The following is a 6,673-nucleotide window of genomic DNA, read 5'->3' as shown; positions in this document are numbered from 1 at the left end:
TGGAGTGTTGGTAGTGCGACACAAAGCAAGTAGGCAGATTGTATTTCATGTAAAAGATCGAAACCTATGTAAAAGCGGGAAATGACACTTTCTTTCTATACAATGCAGTGTTCGTTGGCCACACATGATGGAAGAGATCATATAGAGAAATACTATTCACTCATGTCTACGGTTCCAGTATTTAGAAACAGGGTGGTCCACCCTAAAAGAATATTGACAACAAATATGACAAGGCGCATAGATGTAGTGAATCAATCATTTACTTGTGAGCTTACTAGGACAAGTATGCAGAATTGTAACTGCACTAAGAGACCGTCCAAAATCTGAATGAAGAAGTTTGTCTAGCACTTATTGTTTGCAACTAATCGACATGAATAATTGGATATTATATCGAATGAGTAAGAAAGACAAGTAAAATTGTCAACAAACCTGGCTTGCAGCAGTAATCTGGGTCAATGTCCCTACGACCAAGAATCCAAAATGACTAGTGTCTGTTCCGAGGGCCGGAATTTTGAAAACCCTGTGAACTTGAGAGGTACTAAAGATTACCGAAATACATCTGAACCAGTAAGTGTAGGTAGCACTGAGCACACAACAAACCCTAATGACAGTCCTGCCTAATGAGTAATGAATCAATTAGAAAATGAGTGATGAGGAGTGGCTGCTGAGTGTTGAGGACGTATCTCAGGATAAAGCGGGTTGGCTTGGTGGGTGCTGCACGCCTGAGCCCTGAACAGACTGGTAAGGTAGGCACGGCGGCGCGCCCGGGGAGCGGTTGCGCTGTTGGGCGAGCGGCTCCTGGCCTCCTGTTAGTCGAGCGTCTCCTCCTAGAGTCATGCTGTCCGGGGACGGCAAGTCGCCGGCGAGGCAGGCGGCTGGGGGCGAGTAGAGATCGGAAGCGCGCAGTAGAACAGAGGGGAATCGGGGCCTGGGACGACCCAAAATCCCAGGGTGGGCTGGCCCACCATGGGCACCTTGTAGAGATACACACCCGAGTGGCGAACATGCATTTTTGAAACTAATTTAGGAACATTTGGCTGACCAATTAAACAACTCTGTTTTAATAATATCAGATTCGTATTTGAACAATTAAGCTTGTTTAGCTTGATGGGTGGAGCAGTGTTATTATGACAAGAAGCACGTATTCTGATCGTATAGTGATCATAAAAGGGGGAAACTCTAAGCATATTTTTTTAGCAAAAGAGGGTTTCCCCTCCGATTTCTATTAAAGAAACCACCATGGAACCAACATGATCAATTAAACCCTAAGCATGATCAATTAAACCATATATGGCTGTGCCATGGCAGATTTGAAGCTGCAAATCGAAGAAATGATATTTAGCATCCATTGTTTGCTTCGAACTAAGAACTAAATTCTAAGAGCTGAAAAGAAAGTAGAGTAACCAAGTTAAGATCTATTTTCTGGTTGAGATCAAAAAGTTGAGGAGATATGAAGTACCACCTCTCTTGCGGCGCCGTGTAGGCATCCGGGGGGCGATGGCTGTCGGTGTCGTTGAAGCAGATCTGCGACGGTAGATGGGTGCATCGGGGGATAAGTCCCGTTGCGGTGGAAGAGAAGGTCGTGTGAGTGGCCCCGCCAAAGAGGACGATGGCGCTGATGAAGCGAGAGGACGCGATGCAAGGCTATTGGTCTGTCGCCGTGGATGAGAAACTTCCATCTCTAGCAGTGGACGACGTGGTCTTGGTAGGCGCTCTGACATGGTGGAGGACGGTGGCGATGGATGTGGTGGAGGACGGCGGCGATGGATGGGGTGGCGGACGGAGGCTGGTGTGGGGATGGGGTGTTCTAGCGCGGACGGTGTATGAATCGGAAAATGGAGGGAGAGGTACAGGGAACAATGTTTTTGGGACGCGCCTGTCTGAAATATGGGAAAGTTACGAACTTAGCCCCCGTTTAAAATTTGGACGTATCGTTGGTTGGGGATAGGAGGTAATCTCGCATCTCGCCAATATTTGCCCAGAGCGATTTCAGGCGAGGAGAGGGTGGTTGGCGCCCATGGTTGGCATCCACGGTGTATGAACGGGGCTGACAGGTAGGGCGATTGTGTCACGTTTGAGTGAAGTTACAAACCCGCCCCTATTGAAAATATTTGCCTACATCAATTTCGGCCGAGTCGAGTTTGTTTTGCCGCCCACCGTGTATGAATGGGGAATGGAGGGAGAAACAGAGGTCTTTCGGACGAGCTTGAATCAAATGTGTTTTTCCGCCCATGTTTGACACCCACCGTGTCGGAATGGGCTCAGAGGCGGTCGTGTCACGTCTAATTGAAGTTACTGACCTACCCCTATTTAGAGCAGTGGAAATCGGGCCGATGGATTGTCCGTGTAATGGGTAGACAGTAACTTCCATCTCCCAAACACTTGGCTTCGGGCAGCCGACGTTGGAGTGGACATTTTGCCGCTTCTTTTGAATTTTGGGACAATAAGCATCCACGTTTACCCTGGCAACTAAATTCAAATCCATTTTGTATTCCTATATCAATCTTTATAAATTATTCTACGTGTTTTTATATATCTTTAAAAGGAAGACAAAGATGTATTCCACTGTCATATATGAATATGGTTTAAAAATGCCGATACTCAAATTCAGAAGCTAGAATCCAGTTTAAGGTGAATTCGAATATTTGGAACACTTCATGTCCAACTCAAATGTCACACGCAGCATAATGTGTACTCCCATTTAGATATGTACACAAGCAATGTATCAAGAGTCAAATACCGAGTCAATCAACCAAGAATGTACAGAACTAACAGACATATAAACACTTATAGAGTATATGGATCAATAATATAAACTAACATACATAAGTCAGGCCGCTGTACTTTTTTTTGGCTAGAACAACAGCCTTTTTTAGCCAGCATCTTGGCCCTTTCCGATGCGTGCCACTTATGGTCCATCTATACTACTACTATTGCTGAATGCACATTCAGCCCGATTGGCATATTTATAGGTCTGGCACAGCAATCCAAATGAAATGTCTCCGAGTCTTATCAATTAATACGGACTTGTGCTCAAATAAAATTACAAACCAAAAAACCAAATTTTTTTTATTACAAGATCTCTAAAACAAATGGTTTGATTGATTACATGAACAGACAACACAAAGGTTATTCAACGATGGAAAGAACATTTCACCTATGATTTACCAAGTAGGAATTTAATTTCCTTTTTTCCTTCAGGACCTTAACAATCTGGTCAGTCTCAGTTTGCTTCGTTTTGAAATCCACCAAATATTTAATGGTTATCTTGAGTACTGCTTGTGATTGTGGTGTTTGCTTCCTCAACATGTCAACTTCATCTCTAAGTGCAGAAGCAGACTCTCTTTCTACCACTAGTTTAGCCTCTAGAGCATCAGCAGTTGGCAATTCATAATGCACGATTGGGCCGGTGCCACTGCTGTGGGATGATGCAACATCCATGGTGACCTCGCTCTTTGATCTTGGGCTAACCTGTTTTGCCATTAAAGTTCAGATTGGATTCAGAAAAGTTGAAGCTAGCAAAACATCTCAACTGGGAGTTATAACAGCAAACCAGTTAAACAAACAAGGAATTAAAGAGTTTCAATTGGATGCTGGAAAGTAGTTATTAACATCATTGTAACCCGCTGTTGCATCAGCAAAGCAGTTAAACAAACAAGTAGATATTTAAGTTAAGGCAAACATGTAATTATTAATAGTAAGTATCAAACACATATCTAGGCGCAGTCTACAATATGATTAACAGGCTATGGCATTATGTAATTAGTAGCAAACTAAATTAAGCCAATCAATATAATTGAACAATTTTGCAATAAGTGGCTAACTAAAATTCCGAAAAGCAGGTAACTGAACTTATGCTAGTTCTTTGTACAGGCACACTGCAACTTCTTTTTTGCTTACAAGGTTGTACGAAGGAGTCCATGGCATCAATTGCTTGGATACGCAGTCCCAATACTTCTTTCTTCCCACACTCAATTGGTAAGTCGAATGGTTAATCTGGTCAGATGGTGCATCCTTGATATGTTATATGAGGACATGTAGTCAGACTAGTTGTAGCCACACACATCACACTGGCTTTTACTGTATATGTCATGCGATTACTTTTGGCATATCGAGATCTAAGCAATCTACAATAGGATGAAAAGACTGGCATCCTTCACATTATTGGCGAACTTAGTTCATAGAAACAAGCAATTCAACCATTCTGTGGGTAAATCAAAAGCACCACTGGAATATTTTCACTACCCAATCATACACGCAAAAAGGGGCGATGCCACCATAGGGGCTGGTATGGGCGGCCGCCTCAGGTGGCTGGAAAGTGTGCACCTAGTTTGAGTCGTCCAGGTTGGCCCAGGCTAGTTTTGTTTGTCCCAACACACGAGCAGGCAATGTAAAAATGAAGAAAAATGTTTCAATTTGGATGGGCCAATAACATAAGTGCAAGACAGGCCCTATAGCAGGCTCGCGGCCCAAACAAGCGCCTCATATATCGATCGGCAGCAGGAAATATCCCAATTGATTCGCTCCAGCCTCCAGTCTGGTTCGCTCCTAACCTAGCCGCCGCTGGACAAACCAACACATCACTTCCTCCTGCCCTCGTTGGAGGGCAGTCGCCGGGCTTCAAGCGAACGGAAGGACAAGAAAATGAAGATCCAACACTGGGTGTAGCCTGCGTGGGAGGCAGCGGCGGCAGTGCGGGCATGGCATCAAGCTTGCGCAAACGGACAGTCGCAGCTTGCAAGAGTATCATGCGCAACGAGCAGGTACATCATATCCCTGATTATATCTAATTCAACTCTTCAATTTCTGGACAATAGTTAAACCCGACGGTGTTGTAAAACTGCTTGTATGTAGGGAATCTATGAGAAAATGAAACCAATTTCTACTTATTTTATAACTCCCCCAATCAATACTGAACTGACTGAATCTGATGTATCTAATCAAGTTTCCGATGCAAACATACAAGCTCATGTTGTTCTTGAGCCTGAAGTGTCTAATGAACAGACTGCTAATGAAGGATTTGATGCAAACATTTTACATGCTCCTGGTGATGAACATATAGTGTCTAATGAGGGATCTAATGCAAGCGTTTTGCAAGCTCATTGAAGGATTTAGTGTCTAATGATGATCTGCTATGTTGAGAGAGACAGAGATTTGCAGGCATTGATGACAAGCAAATTATAGTGCATTTTCATAGCTTGAGGAAACGTCGAGGCCATCTACCAGAAAGTCCCTGTATCATGACAACATAGCATAAATACTTTTCTAATCTGTTGTTTGAAACTATTGGCATACTTGTGCAGGATAGATATATTGATATGCAGTTTGCGCACTGGTTATAGGTGCAATTACACTTTGATATTTTCAGCCAGAGATGAATAATTCAAGCAGGTACAGACCATGTTTGTAGTCCTTGTACACCATGTTGCATTTTGTGTTTTTTGGTGCTTGCATCATTTAGTGTTTATAATCTTAACTACTTTGGATCATTAGCTGGTTTTCAAAGTGCATGTGGCTTCACATTTCTCAAGTTATGTTGATTTCTAGAGTGCAAGTGCCTTCGTATTTTTTAAGTTAAATGTTCGCCCCTGGTAACTTGAATTTGTGGATCCTCCACTTCACACAAATCATACACGAATGCTAGTACAAATTAAATGAAATGCAGGGACTTACGCTAGCTCGTTGTACAGGCTCACTACAGCTCTGCTTGCGCTTGGGATGTTCCATGTACAAGTCCATGTTACCACTTGCTTGGATGTGCAGGCCTTGTGCTCCTTGCATCCCCCTCTGCATTTTTGACACTGCGAATGGTTGATCAAATAATAGGAATCGACCTTGATGTTGTACCGGAGGACAGATACTTACAAGCTTATACGGGTGTGCAGGATGTGTACCAGATCCCGTAGCGCCATCATGCTTCGCTAAAAAATGGCTTTGCTTGTTTCAGATGATATCTCTAGAAGAAATAAGAGTTAAAGTCAGAGTTGCATAGACGTGTAAGCTAAGAGAGCAGTGAAAGGATATCCAAACATCGTCGGAACAGTGCACAAGGGAGTGATGTGTGGATACCTAGTTCGGGCCGGTGTTTGGGCATGCTCGCCTAACTAGAGTGCGGGTCACTTTAGAGCCGTTGAGGGTGATGCGCTGGCGTTGGCTGGCCGCGCACGGATGCAGATCTTGAGTGGCAGCGGAGCGCTACGATGCGGTGGACGAGACCGTTGGTGAAGCCCCAACGGCCTCGGGGGCGGAGGTGCGAGGATGTGCTCGGTGAAGTGGCTCCGGTGAGCTGGGAGACGGCGTCGGTGAAACACACCTGATGCGGTGGAACTCCGTGTCTGTGAGGCACGTCGGTTGTGGCGGCCGACATTGTCGGTGGACCACCCGGTGCGATGGACGAGGGCGTAGATGAGGTAGCTTCGGTGCGGTGGTGAAGCACGACCGTCGTCTTCGTCATCGTCGTCCGTCACAGAGGTGGGGAAAGAGACGAGACGAGGGGCGATTCGAACTTTGCTTGGGTTGGCAGCGAATTAGGGATTTGAGCAATCTGGGCGCGGAAGGGGACGGTGGAGAAGAGAGATTTTGCAGGGCTAGAATTGGGGCCACCAGATATTTCAATCCGAGACGTGGAAGAGCAAACTTATTTTGTCGTCGTCCTTTTTTTGGGGGGGAGGGA

Source organism: Triticum dicoccoides, chromosome 1B, assembly GCF_002162155.2.
Source record: "Triticum dicoccoides isolate Atlit2015 ecotype Zavitan chromosome 1B, WEW_v2.0, whole genome shotgun sequence".
NCBI classification, from domain to species: domain Eukaryota; kingdom Viridiplantae; phylum Streptophyta; class Magnoliopsida; order Poales; family Poaceae; genus Triticum; species Triticum dicoccoides.
Note: the sequence above shows the minus strand (reverse complement) of the source record.